This window comes from Sardina pilchardus, chromosome 19, assembly GCF_963854185.1.
Source record: "Sardina pilchardus chromosome 19, fSarPil1.1, whole genome shotgun sequence".
NCBI lineage: Eukaryota > Metazoa > Chordata > Actinopteri > Clupeiformes > Clupeidae > Sardina > Sardina pilchardus.
In genome coordinates, this window is record NC_085012.1 from 30,131,105 (window position 1) to 30,146,684 (window position 15,580).

Sequence of the window (15,580 nt, forward strand, 5' to 3'; positions counted from 1 at the left end):
TAGCCTTTATGATCCAAGGGACAGAAATAGGGAAATAGTAGGCTAAGTCACTCAAAAGTCTTAAAACATGTTGTCATCCATTCTAATCATTTTATTTAGATCCATTGAATGAACAGACTTCATCTAATTTGAAATACATTTATCTTTCAATATTTTTTTTTATCAGTATTGCTCACTTCTGCAATGCTTGATCAGCAGTTTCCTTAATTCCCTTGAAAGTCAAATCATAGTGACCCTCCTGTTGGGTCAGGTCACTCTGAGTGATGTGGGTGGGGATAGGAGATTTATAGGCTTTATAAAAGCATATAGTTTCTGTTTGTCTTTAATCTTCCACTGGCTCAACGCAGAATCTTCACAGTATTCAAGGTAAGCGATTCACACCATCCTAATATGTTCTCTTTTTTTGTCTGTATATAATTGAACAAGAAATTTAGAAACCTTGCTTGTTCTTACTTTTTATTGATTGAATGTTATTTAACCTGTTGAGGAGTGAAAGTTCCTTCTAGAATTCAACCCAAACAATCTATAGTTTCAGTGTTCTGTATACAGTCTAGGGAAAATCTCTGTGGGTAATTGTTGCATCGTACTTGCATCACAGCTCATGATAGTAGGCAGTAGTAATCAGATGTGCTTTTATTCATGTTTGCTAGATTTCCTTGTAGATTTCTATAAACCTGTATCACCTATACTAGAGCTTTCAGCATTAATCATAACTTGGCAGAGCCTATAGGAGACCTGTAAACCCACTAACGGATGGCAATCTTCCAAAATGAAAATCTTAAAGCAACACCATGGAGTTTTTTAACCTTCATAATATATTTCCAAGACCCTTGTGATGGTACATTGATTTACAATCGGTTAAATGACACGTCTGCCATAGCCTGACGGTGTCTGTATCGCTGGCACTACGGAACTTTGGATTTTGGGTGTGAATTTAGGTCTATGGTTAGCCTAGAAATCTAGACACCCCTAGCGGCAGCAAATGTAATTTGGCTGGCGGGGCAGTCTAGGCATGATCCATAGAGCCAGGGAGCTGAGAACTCGAAAAACCAGCGGGCCAATCACAGCGTGTATAGAGTCGGTGGGTGGGCTTAACATAATGGTGACTGACATGCGACCAGAAGTTGCGACGGTAACGCATCCTGTTATTTGAAAACAAGAAGATGATTCGTTTAGCGTTATCCTATTGCGGGGAGGGAATTTGAAAGACAAGTGTTTATCCCACCCCTCCGATTGAGCCCTGTCTACGGTGAGTGTCCAGACCCTACATCTTGATGTGGGTCTGGCTCGTCAGGCTAGTCTATGGTGTGAATCCATGCCCAAAAAGAGCTACAAAATTCGACTGCTTTACAGCATAGGCTACACTTCCCCCACCACTTCCTCAAATTCAGTGCGAGCCCATAGTGTGTATGCATAGCGCGTGTATGTTGAATAGACAGTTGATGGCCGAAGCAGCAACGAAACCGAAAGTGTTATGATACAAGTGTAAACATTGTAGGCTACAGCTAGCCTGACGAGCCAGACCCACATCAAGATGTAGGGTCTGGGAACTCACCGTATAGTCAGGGCTCAATCGGAGGGGTGGGATAAACAGTTGTCTTTCAAATTCCCTCCCCGCAATAGGATAACGCTAAACGAATCATCTTCTTGTTTTGAAATAGCAGGATGCGTTACCGTCGCAACTTCTGGTCGCATGTCAGTCACCATTATGTTAAGCCCGCCCACCGACTTTATACACGCTGTGATTGGATCGCTTGATTTCCCAGCTCTCAGCTCCTAAGCTCTATGGATCGTGCCTAGACTGCCCCGCCAGCCAAATTACATTTGCTGCCGCTAGGGGCGTCTAGATTTCTAGGCTAGGCTACAGCCTGATGTTGATGAAGCGATTTATGACGAAGCCCCTTTTATATTAGGACAAAAAACAGTCAGTAGCCTAACTGTGCGTTCACACCGCGGGCGACTTGAGCTTCCAAAGATTCCGGAAGTCATTCATTTTCAATGGAAGCCGGCTTCTCTCAGCTGCCAGCAGCGACCAATCCGTCGGCGTCGCGTTTTGGGCGTCTTGAGCGACTAGAGAAAGTTGAAAGTGGCTCAACTTTATGGTAATGAGCTATGACGCGGTTCAGCGACCAAACGACCAGCAACGAACATAGATTGCTACTACGTCAGAGCGGCCAAAGCATCCAAGCTTCCCACGGCGTCCTTGACCGGGCTTCCAGAGCGATTTTGGAAGCTCAAGTCGCTCTTGGTCTGAATGCACCGTTAGGCTATCTAAACGGGGTGTAGGCCTACACGTTTGGTAGGGGCTAACATTCTTGAAAGTAAATCACGATTAGACAGAAATAATATTTTAGGCTAACTGCCTAATGACTGAGTCATTTTTGTTTATTTACTTTTCTGGTGAAAGTGTATTGCCACAGGCTATAATGCAAATTGACTTTCCTACTTTCCAGATATTATAATATTGACCATATAGCGGAGCCTATGCCATTACAATAGGCCTACAAACAATGTAATTATATTCATTCTGTAGCCTAAGTATAATGACGCTACCTTATAAACATGAGCTACGCAATCTTTTGGCGTTTGAAGAAAAATAAAACCCATGAAATTATATTCATATGATGATATGCTGAAATGTATGCTATAGGCTAGTGGTTCTAAAACTGTGGTACGGGTACCACTGGTGGTACGCGGACTCTCTGTTGTGGTACTCTGGGAGTCTCCAAGATGTTTTATTTCATGAAGACAAAATAATCACATCAAATTATATAAAATATAGCCTACATAATGATTTTTTTCAAAATTTAAACTAGTTTTTATCTTTCTTGAAAATGCAAAAACAGTATCAACAATGTAAAACTATATATAAAAAATTGTTTTCGCTACTGTACTTTGATGCTGGTCATAATGGTGGTACTTGGAGAGTCAATTTTTGTGAAAAGTTTGAGAACAACTGCTATAGGCTACTGTAGGCTACCTGGAATATACATTTCATACGCAACGCAGACAGTCCGAGTTTGCCCAAGACGTGAGAACTCCTCCTGCAGAATTTGGCTTGTCAGCAAATGCACGTGTATCCTAGCTCTATCACCATGCTGCCAACCAAACCGCTCGGGAGCTGGTTATGTGCGCTACTAGTTATAGCTCAACGTGTAAATCTACTAGTGACCAAACAATTATCTTGAAAAACAAAATCACGTATAAGATTCTGTCATCATATTACAAGAGCTCTGCCTCTCCAAACATTTTGGGCGTGCAAATATATGCCACTATGGACGTGAATACCATAGCATACAATATCTGGTGACCATCGATTATTTTTTAAAATTTTTTTGTTATAGAGACACTAGAAATGACCACCCTAGATTAGGCTACGCTATTGCTCAAAAATATCGTAATCGTTTTTTTTAAATAAGTAATTGACCAACAATGACCAACATTATCCCAATACCGAGAACGTGCACAGACCTGAGCTGAAAGCCTAGTTTTACAAATTATAACTGGTATCGTTGATCCACATAATTTAATATTTAATGTGCAGGCTCAATATGTCTAGCCTACGCTATGTCTAACTTGCTTCTGGTGTAACCGTGACAGATTTTACGACATAAGTAGAAGAAATTACCATTTCCCAACTGTAGGGGGACCCCGAGAGCAAAACTTCCATGGTGTTGCTTTACAGGGATAATCCGGAGTGAAATGCACTTTAGATCAATTTTTCGGACTATTGGGAGTACATACGTTGAGTTGACACCAAAATCATGTCATTCGGATGTATTTTGAGAAAGTTCGAGTTCACCGTTTTTAGCCAAAACTCGTTAGCCTGGAAGTGACCCGGGCATGTCCTTTCGCCGCTACAAAACGCTATTTTTACACCTCTTCTACTGTTCCAAACAACACTACACTTACGTGGTAGTGAGTAGAGGGTCCCTAAAGCTATACCTTATTGGCTAAGTAAAACGGCACCGGAAACAAGCCCCTTGAAACGCCATGTTGAAGCCTGAAAAAATCGTTCAATTTTGGCAATTTTCACTAGCCTAGCATTCCCATTGAAATGAATGGGGGCGGGACTTGTTCACTTTCTCCAGTTCTTATTATACCTCCATGGTCTGTAGCACTCATTACCAGATTGACACGAAATCACCATGGTTGATTGGCTGCAGCAGTGCTGCACGCCCTTCCAAATTTCAGAACGTCTCGCCCATTTTGAAAGCCTTTTTCAGAAATGTGAAGTTATGGGGTGCAGTGTTGCAGTGTTGTCCAGATTAATGCAAGTGTTGCATAGAACCTGTTAAGGGTGATTTAAAGGGATAATCCGGAGTGAAATGCACTTTAGATCAATTTTTCAGACTATTGGGAGTACATACGTTGAGTTGACACCAAAATCATGTCATTCGGATGTATTTTGAGAATGTTCGAGTTCACCGTTTTTAGCCAAAACTCGTTAGCCTGGAAGTGACCGGGGCAAGTCCTTTCGCCGCTACAAAACGCTATTTTTATACCTCTTCTACTGTTCCAACCAACACTACACTTACCCCGCATTCACACTGTCTCCGTCCGTCAACGGATCTCATTCACTTTGCATGGGGCGGACTCGAAATGCATTGTGGGTCCGTCCGTCGCTTCAGCTCCGTTGCCTCCGTCAAGAAAGTTGAGAAATGTTCAACTTTTCAGGCAGCGACGGATCCGTCAGCCAATCGGATCGCGTGTATGCAAATACACATACGGCAGATCCAACCTCCTAGATCCGTTGACGGACGGAGACAGTGTGTACGCGGGGTTACGTGGTAGTGAGTAGAGGGTCCCTAAAGGCAAACCGAAGTATCCCCACGTCTTTAGTGGTCAGATAGAGAGTCCAGAATGAGTTTAATCGAGTCCGTACCTTACCGGAAATGTTCTTAAAATGTTGTTAACGCGTTGCTAGCTGCAGCTGCGACATTTCCGGAAAGGTACGGACTCGATTAAATTTATTCTGGACTCTCTATCCGACCACATGAAGACGTGGGGATACTTCGGTTTGGCTTTAGGGACCCTCTACTCACTATCACGTAAGTGTAGTGTTGGTTGGAACAGTAGAAGAGGTATAAAAATAGAGTTTTGTAGCGGTGAAAGGACTTGCCCCGGTCACTTCCAGGCTAACGAGTTTTGGCTAAAAACGGTGAACTCGAACTTTCTCAAAATACATCCGAATGACATGATTTTGGTGTCAACTCAACGTATGTACTCCCAATAGTCCGAAAAATTGATCTAAAGTGCATTTCACTCCGGATTATCCCTTTAACCTATACTAACAGCCATACACATTGAACAGGATGCAGACTATAGTGAGTTACATGATGATATGGAGGAGTTATGTGTTCATTGTGTTAAATTGTGTTTAAAGACAAACTTCTTGTAAATTAAGGCTAAATATTGTAAGGCATCATACAGAGATGGTATGAATGAAAAAAGTTAATGGCCAAGTGTTTGCTTAATACATGCCCCTATATACCTTTATGATTTAATTTGTGCTACAATTTACTACAATTTACTGTATCACTACTTCAATGTACCCTATATAATTTTACTGTATTATTATTTTAATGCTGGCTGTGATTCCACACTCGTTTTAATTCAGAATAGCTGAATTTTAACCAATTTATCATAAATATATTTAGCACAAAAAGTAAGGACATCTGTGTTTGGTAGATTATTTCTCTGTGGTAACACTTTTTAGCAATACATGTTGAACCGTTGGAAAGTCTGTTTAGTTCCTTTCAAATGGTGCCCCATTTGTAAGGAACATGCATTTGTGGGAGGAGCAGCAGCACTGAGTATGTGGGTTGCGCCCATGGAGGTATTAGGTGCGTTTGACTTGACGAAAATCTGCGCAGATCTGACTTGATGTGATGCATGCTGGGTTAAACACAGTGCATACTGGGACAGACGAAATGCAAACTGGTTAGAAATCATGTCCGACTTCTTGCAGTCGCGGTGGGAGTTACCACCAGTGATGGGCAGTAACGCGTTAGAAGTAACGCGTTACTGTAATCCAATTACTTTTTTCAAGTAACGAGTAAAGTAAGGGATTACAATGGCAAAATCAGTAATTAGATTACCATTACTTTAGGCTGCGTTACTAAACTGCGATTTTAATTGCTTTGTGAGACTGTCTGGTGACAATCAGTATAATGTCCAACGCATTGCGAGAGATGTAAACAACAGACGAGACAACAGAGTGCGGGAGAGAGCATGACCATGCTGCATTAAATAGCCTACGTGAGTTGGGGTTTTCCTAAACTTTTCCCATAGTTCAGGACTTGGACTTCTTTTGCTTCTTTTACTTCTTTTGCTTAACTTCACTTTTATTGTTCTTTCTACTTTCATTTCATTCGATGACTTATGCTTTCACTCTGGACTGATGCTTCAACTCAAATGTCTTTTCAAATTCGAAATTGGGGTCGTTGACGTTCGAACTTGTTTTCGGTGGACATAATTAAGTTTGTACCGTCGGAGTCTTTGCGAGACAATGAGCAAAATGTCCGTAAATAATAGAGCCTGTATCATCTGCGTTCTCTGTAGTCGCTTTCAGACATAACCCCTGCGGTAGCCTATGAGGTTTGCCAGACGGAGGTCCGACTCTTCGGTTAATTATAGGCTACAGAATCTATGTATGTTTGAGTGAGGGGTGGCGCAGAATGCGGCCGCTGTCACAGGACTTACTGTTTTTATTTTACCAACGACAGCGCACCCGTTCCGAATATTGTTGCAACAATGCAGCATGTATTCTGTTACATCCGCAGCATCGATGAAAGATTGGAGCGTGACATGCAGGTTAACTGCGCAACGTTTAATTGAATCTCAGCAGTGACGCTCTCACATAATCTGAACGAATTCACGTTCTTTATTTACAAATGTGTTGCATGCAGTTCATAGTTCACAGAACTCGTTTATGCACAACACTGCATTTGATTCTATTTTATATGATGGAATATGCAAAAAGAATAAAATTAGGCTGAAAGGTGTATTGCTTTATAGCATATTCAGGTTGTGTAGCCTTAGTGTGTTTTTGAAAAGTAACTAAGTAAAGTAATTGTAAAGTAACTAATTACTTTTGGGAAAAAGTAATCAGTAAAGTAACGGGATTACTTTCTTGGACAAGTAATCAGTAACTAATTACTTTTTCCAAGTAACTTGACCAACACTGGTTACCACCGTGACATCATGTCACATGTCCTTACAAGATCTCGGGAGACTGCGTCTAAAGGCTGGCTTACATTGCACGATTTTGGTCTGTTTTAACAGTCGCCGACTACTTTTCCAAAATCGGGCGGAAATCTTGCCAGTTGTACTAGAATCTCGGCGCGCTCCCGTCATCTAAATCGTTTAGTGTAAGGTGCCAATCTTAGAGGTTTTAAGTCTGTCGGAGTCAGTCTTTTTCTAGTTTTGCCGTTACGACAATATCAAACATGTTTGATATTATCGTAAGGCTTTTCAGTCGTGGCTCATGCAAATAGTGACGTGAACATTAAAAACCAATAGTGACCTTGGTCGACGAACACGAAAACGGAAGGGGCAAAATAGGCGACAGCTGTAGGCTGTATGATTATTTGTTATTTCATTTCTTATAATTTATTAGTCGGCTATTCTACGTGACAGAACAACTCTATATCTTTTAGTGATGTCACACTATCAAACAATGCTGCAGAAACGCGAAAAAATTACTTTGATATGAGTAGCCTATCATGTGAGTTCCTGTTGATGATGACGTATAGCCTAGTGCACAATGGAAATAATTTGAAGGAATCTAGCAGCAGTCTTGTAAATAGTGACCACAGTCTTTGCAAAATCCTAATCTGAGACTGGCCTGTGACTAGTCTGTGACTAAAAACTCAATGAATTGTCTTTAGATGTGAGAGGGTCTGAGACTGTAGTCTTTCAAAAATCTCTTCCAAATCTTTGCAAAGTCTGGCAATGTAAGGTAGGCTTTAGCTCAGCCAGCGCAGTTGGTTTTTTTTTTATTTTTTATTTATTTGTTTATTTGTCAGGGACAATGCAGCGCACATTATTACATACATAGCTATCACAGTCAATGCCATAACAATGTCTGTAGATGTGTTACATAAAAGGTTTCTAGCCAGTTGGCTAATTTGCAACCCCAGTCCCTGGTCAGACCTTTCTAAAAAACATGTTGTAGTCTAAAAGTAATCTAAAAAGTGTAGTATATGTGTGCAAACACCTCTCTATACATATATAGACCAACAAAAGATCAAGGTAATTTTAGTGTTCATACCCTGACCATACACAACAGAATAACCACAACATACAAAGGAGCATCACAACCAGTAAGTCACATAACATAACCCCCAGACACCCAGCTGCCCACATACTCTCACTTATATGGACAGACAGTCACAACATACCCCAATACACTAACACAGACAGCAAATCACATACAATACAACCCCCAGATATACCTAGCCGCCCGCAAACTCTCACCAATGCGAACAGCCAGTCACACACACACACACACACACACACACACACACAAACACACACACACACACACACACACGCACACACACACCCCAGACAGCAAAACATCACATCACATAAGACACAGTCCCCAGATACCTAACCGCCTGCAAACTCTCACCAATGCGAGCAGCCAGGCATCAACAGACAGTACAGTAAAACATAGACAATAGAGTGTGCGTGTGTGTGTGTGTGCATGCGTGTCCTAGTGGCTGCAACCCTGATTTACTTTCAGCCAGTGTTTTACCTTACTGCTAAATGTTTTCAGTTCAGTTTGTGTTTTTAGTTCTATTGGTAAGTCGTTCCAAAAGCGGGTTCCTATTACTGAGAAACATGACTGGCCAAATGAGGTTTTGCGCCCCTCTACTGTGCAGTTACCACCCACTGCTCCCCTTGTGGCCACGCTCCTTGCATTTGATTTTGTGACAAATGGACAGAGTACAGAGGGCGCTAAATTGTTTGCGCATTTGAAAATTAATTTTAGAAAAGAAAACTTAATAAAACTGTCAAAACTTAATAACTTATATTTTTGTAAAATGAAACAGTGATGTGATGTTACTGGTTTCTGGTCCATTATTTTCAGTGCCTGTTTGTATAATGATGTGACTGGTTTGACGGTTGTCTGGGAGGCTTGGCCCCATACAGTAATACAGTATGATAAGTGAGAGAGTATCATTGCATGAAAAAACAACAGAGCTGCCTTGACCGGGATATGATGTCTTATTATTCTGAAGCAATTCAGGTTAGTCCGAACGGTCTTGCAGAGTTTCTTGATGTGTTTTTTGAAATTAAGTTGTGAGTCTAAAATAATACCTAAAAATGTAAATTCATCGACTTCCTCTATAGCCTCTTGGCCTATTTTAATGGTGCATTTGGCTTTACCTCTAATAGAGAAGCACATAGAGACAGTCTTTTTTTTAAAGGGATAGTTCGGGTTTTAAGACACGAAGTTATATGGGTTCCCCGTCAGCAACGTTGTGCATCAGCACTGACTTACCCCGCAACAGCGTCCTGTGAGCCGAGATCCAGCCGGTTTTTGATGCTGAAGAAAGTAGTCCGGCAAGTTTCTGGGGTCACGAAAGTAAAGTGTTTTTCTTCTCAAAACCATATGCGTTCAAAAGAGTGATATATTTGCACCACAAAAACGTTGTCCAGGAAAAATTCAAACCTCGTTATCACTTACTTATTTTTCGCGATTCCTATCACTGCGCGCTACTGACAGCTGGACAACGTTTTTGTGGTGCAAATATATCACTCTGTTGAACGCATATGGTTTTGAGAAGAAAAACACTTTACTTTCGTGACCCCAGAAACTTGCTGAAGAAAATAGTCCGGCATCAAAAACGATCAAAAACCGGCTGGATCTCGGCTCACAGGACGCTGTCGGGGGGTAAGTCAGTGCTGATGCACAACGTTGCTGACAGGGAACCCATATAACTTTGTGTCTTAAAATCCGAACTATCCCTTTAAGCAACTGCGCTGGCTAAAACCCACCCCAATGACGTCAGTTCAAAGTTGTGATAGGGCCGTTTGGAAGAATCTCCCCATGACGAGTATGATGGGTGTCTCGTTCTGCCTCCTTACCCAAGACTCTAGAGCGGACCAAGACGGATCAGTTCAACTGCACTAAAACCAGCGTCTGGGATGACGCTGGAGCTTATCCCTGTGCTCCATCTTGCTCTGTTCTAGAATCTGCTAAAATGAACAGAAATCGAACGGATACCTTCTTATTTGTGATTTCTGGAACAGCGGTAGGCTAGCCTACTGAAAACGTGAGGATACTCTGCTATTTTATGCTGTTGGTTAAATATATACACACGGAAAACACTTGACTTCTCGAAAATCTGCGCAGATCTGACTTGATGTGATGCATGCTGGGTTAAACACAGTGCACACTGGGACAGACGAAATGCAAACTGGTTAGAAATCATGTCCGACTTCTTGCAGACGCCGGTGGGAGTTACCACCGTGACATCATGTCACATGTCCTTAAAATATCGCGGACGTCTGCGTCAGCCTTTCCTTGGCGCAGTCTGGCGCAGTTGACTTTTCAGCGACTGCACAGGCTGAAACCCACCCCAATGACGTCAGTTCCAAGTCGTGATAGGGCCGTTTGGAAGGAATCTCCCCATGACGAGTATGACAGGTGTGTCGTTCTGCCTCCTTACAAAAGACTCTAGAGCGGACCAAGATGGATCAGTCCATATATTAGGAACAGGGACGACGCTGGAGCTTATCCCAGTGATCCATCTTGCTCTGTTCTAGAATCTTTGCTCCTTACGTTAGAATGTGCTAAAATGAACTGAAATCGAAGGGATACCTTCTTATTTGTGATTTCTGGAACAGCGGTAGGCTAGCCTACTGAAAACGTGAAGATATTCTGCTATTTTATGCTGTTGGTTAAATACGGAAAACACTTGATATTTAATTAATGCAGGCCTGTTAACTGTATGACAACAGCGGTTTATTTTCATATAATTTTTTTTCCGTCAGTCATCATGCTCATTTTAATGAGTAAAAAATAAAGTTATACTATATTTAATACAAAATCCCGCGATATCTCCCGCGAGGTCTCCAGCGAGGCCTCCCGCGAGTGAAGTCAGGCACACGGCAGCTCAGCTGGACTGTCCGGGGCCAGCTGCGTGAGATATTCGCCCCACCCGCTAAGACTCTCAAGCTCACGTTGACGTATGAAGCCAGCCTAAGTCAGCCGCAGCTCATCGTGAACGAGCCTATTAGGCTCGTTCGTCTTCTCGAAAATTTGCGCAGATCTGACTTGATGTGATGCATGCTGGGTTGAACACAATGCATACTGGGAAAGACGAAATGCAAACTGGTTAGAAATCATGTCCGACTTCTTGCAGACGCGGTGGGAGTTACCACCGTGACATCATGTCACGTGTCCTTAAAATATCGTGGGAGACTGCGTTTGCCTTGGGCGTCTGCGTCTCTGGGCATACAATTTTTTCAATCGCAGTATTCAGCTGCTCATACTGTACGAGTGAATTCGCAGGGGCAGCTCACGATTCCTGTTCTCACACTAAACGATCCGATGGTCGGATGCGATCTGACTGCTCACACTGTACGTCCATATCCAACTCGTCGAACTCTTTTATCTGGAACTTTATCAGCTGTGCTGTCATGCGGCTCCGTGTTGTCTAATTGCTTTCAGTGTTGCCAGGTCACCCGAGGAGAAAAAAGCAGCAGGTAATAAAAGGCGTGTTCAAGTTCAACTCCAAATGACCTCTTGCAGCAGCGAGAGCTGCCGGTGGCAGCAGGGGAGGGGATACAAACGCTGCTATGAAGTTGTACACTCTCTACTTCCCGTAGTCTAGACTTGACCATGTGACGAATCACAAGGCACGGACCCGCACGGACCCTTGTGGATATGAGGAGGCATCTAAACACCTGCACATACGTCAGGGATGTAAAAGCCAATTAGGGCAAAGACCTGACGTCATGAAGGCAGGGTCTAGGCTCCGCTGCGCTCCGCAGTACCTCTAAAGTTGCTGCTCCGCTGCGAAGCAGCTGCCTGGCCACGCCTTGCTCCCGCGATAAGTTGAGGCCATGTGATACCGACTGCCGAGTCGAAAACACACCCATCTAGACCATCGTGGACAGATTTTTAACCACGTGCATCTTGTGCTGCGCAGTTTTTGTGCTGCGCAGCCATCTTGAACGCGCCTAATGACACAACCCCAAAAAGTTATAGCATCCCCTCCACGAACCCCTGTTACATTTCTGGGGTGGTCATATAGGCTGCGTTTAGACTGCAGATCGGATATGCTCAATTCCGATTTTGTGCTCATATCCGATTTTTTTGATTGCATGTTTACATCTACTTTCGCCAGTGACCCAAATCCGATCATGTGTGTTTACATTTGCCAGACACTTGAAGTGGCCCGCATGCGCATGGGCTAAAAGTTTCTTGTAGGGGAGAACCAGCACAATCGTAACACTTTTTTATTTTCTCAGTTCAAACTAGCTTTACACAAAGACGATAGCCTTGAGAGCAGTGAAACTTGACCAGAACAGAGTCATACATCTCTACTCCATGAAAGTTGAAACAGAATGTAACAAATATGTTGCAGTTTGTTAATAACTTAACTTAACAGTGACATGTACCTTTGTTCCAACCTACGCAGCCATTAAAAAGTGCGGTAGGCTACAGTTGTAACAGTATAGCGTCATGGTTGTAACAGTGCTAAAATCGTGAATCCTATAACATATTTTAACACAAAACACTGCTGGCTTAAACAAAGAACATCTGTTTTCATATATAATCAACAAAAAAAGGTCCAAATGTATGACTGTTAAAAGCTAGTTGTATGAGTGATTAGCCATGGCAAACCGTATTATAGCTAGCTCACAATAACCTTTAAATAGGCTTATTTTGGTCCTATCGACTTGATAAAACCTGTTAATATAGTTGATGAACTGCTTATTTCTTACATGTCTGAAGCAATTGGTCCAACACTGATATTTGAAGTTGCTGTGTTAACTTTCATTGGGTGTGATCGCGGCACATAAAAATAATCCATAACTCGCAATCATAATTGCTCGCAACATGCGCGATAAAATCAGTTAATTTTGCCAGTGACGGGTGTTACAGCTAACTCTTTTACTGTCTATGCAACTAACCCGCACAGGTCTAGGTCATGTTTTTTATTTTCATTTAATTGCATTTGCTGTGACTATATAAATCAAATGGCACTCATGTTAACTTGAAACAGATCGAGGGACTGACGAAATGAACGACATGTGATTGAAGTCTACACATTCAAATTTCATGAAGCAAAGTTTAAAAAACAGAACTGCAGTTGCAGTTTTAAAAAATAGGCTAATAGCCTACAAATCGCGATGCTTGAATTTGGCACTTTTTTGCTTAATATCTCTGGTTGGCAGGCGCGTAGGAACGTAGTAGACCTAAGCATTGGGGGGGACAAGAATGAGTTCCGTTGCGCGCGCAATTTTTTTATATTAATAAATAAAGGGGGCGAATTATAAGTCACATAAGAGATAAACAAACCCTATTGCTGAAGTTTTAATGGCCCTCTGTAAGATGCCGCTTTGAAAATATGTATTTCAGTCTTTTTGTTAACCTATTTGGAACTGGGAAGAACATCTGCACATAGGCTGTTCAGAACACATTTCTTCCCTGAAAACGCACATAGCTAGTCTGTAGGACAACTGACTCCCCCAATGCTTCCCTTTACGTGGTTGCATAAACGTTGCTTAAATGAAAATATGTTTCTTCTTCTTGACTTTTCATATGCCATCTAAGTAAATTTTATGTCAGCTGACAGATGGATGCGCGTTTTGGGCACAATGAATGGGTTTGCCCTTAGTTTAAATGGAGACGCAGGGAGAGCGCGCTGTGGCTATTGTTACCTGTATGCAGCCAGCTCAACAAAGTAACGTGGTTAGAAGATTCCTGTATGCTGCATTGCCGTGACCATTTCCTTGTGGATTTTTCTCATTGGAATACAGCTAATGAACACGAAAGCTGAGATTGCCTTGCGCATCAGTGTTGGAACGATACTCAAACTGTGAGATAAACATTGTTTTTCGTGTCTGGGAGATCTCGTTGTCGTTTTTGACTGTCGGCTTCTTATGTTTATTGTTTGGACGTATGGACACTGAACTTTGAGGGGGTGTTTGTTTGTGCATTATGAAGCTTTGTGTTAATTAGTATTTGTCGGGCCTTCACCTCAGCGCGTAAGTTGCGCGCTAGGTGGCCACGAACGAACTCATTGCTTAATTTGTGACAAAATACAGTGAGTAGCCTATTCATCTTTCATTTGTGTTTTTTCATTTGTTAGATACTGTTGCATGTTTGACGTAGTTTGTAAACAGGCATTCTGCCCGTTTATCTTAAGTCAACCGAGGCCTTCGGTTGCTCATATCCGCCCGTAACCTTATGTGCGTCGTGACAGTGTGTAGATTATAATAAGGGGCAAATTGTTACACATTTAATTTTAAAAGTATAGCCTATAATAGGATGAATAAAGTGTATGGACTTGCTAAATCCAGGTAACCAGATAATTAGGCTATGTGCCACGTCCGATTTCGCAAGTGATAAGCCTACATTTAAAAGCGACAGCCATAAGACTATATTTAGGCTATCGTAGACTACTGTATTCACCCACAATAGGCTATCCTCTTAACTATTTCGAAAAGAATGAAAGAAGGCCGTACACTAAATATTTGGACTGAGAGAGGAGCCTACATTAGCTTTCAGACACTCAAGGTGAGGAAGTGCTCCATGCTGCATTATTGAGACGGGCTTCGTTTCGGGAAACATTCTTAAAACACAATGTAAAATACCTCCGATGCGCAGCGATAGCTATAGTTATGGGGCCGTAACTCAGGAGGATATAATTGAGCTAAGTAATCAACAACATCTGTACTTTGCAGCGTTTTTCTTTCGGGAGGGGGTCCAACATTGGGGGTGTCCCGACCCCCGCGGTTCCTACGCGCCTGGGTTGTAGGCTATTTACAGTAGACCATTCATATTTGGATGGCTATAGGCCTACGATTGTAGATAATTAGGTAGGCTACAAATGTTTTATTGTCAATACATGGTCTACGGAAACGTAATAGTCTATCAAAGTATCAAATAGGGCAACTTTTAACACGCTCCGAGTCCGCCAGCGCGCCCACTTGGAATTGTAACCTAACGTCACCAGGCGCAAAATTGTCACAGATTAATGACGTGTGGGACGCATTGCACTGGAATATCCGATTTGTCTGTTTAGACTGTAGACACATGCACACAAATCCGATCCATATCTGATTTAAAACCACATACGAAAGGGGCCTGTATCCGATCTGAGGAGATCGGAATTCATGTGTTTTTTTTCTGTTTACACTGTCGTGGCACAGATCGGATACGTGCCACATGAGAGCAAAAAATCGGATTTGGGTCACTTCAAGCTGGCAGTGTAAACGCAGCCCATATAGAGGAGCCTAGTGTGTCGACACAGCTGCATATAGCCTAGGTTCAAAATGCCCTCTGTGTAGGCTACGTGTATGCTGCATGCAACCGGCAACTTCACACAAA

General features: G+C 42.2%; 1 protein-coding gene across 3 annotated transcripts in view; it reads left to right on the forward strand.

Moving 5' to 3' along the window:
- Positions 1 to 335: 335 nt before the first annotated feature.
- Positions 336 to 15,580, forward strand: part of LOC134066199 (coagulation factor XIII A chain-like) — a 70,904-nt gene continuing 55,659 nt past the window's right edge. For all 3 annotated transcript variants that reach the window (XM_062521442.1, XM_062521445.1, XM_062521444.1), the window contains exon 1: positions 336 to 366. The gene's annotated coding sequence lies outside the window, so the exon portion shown is untranslated. The remainder of the gene's footprint in view (positions 367 to 15,580) is intronic.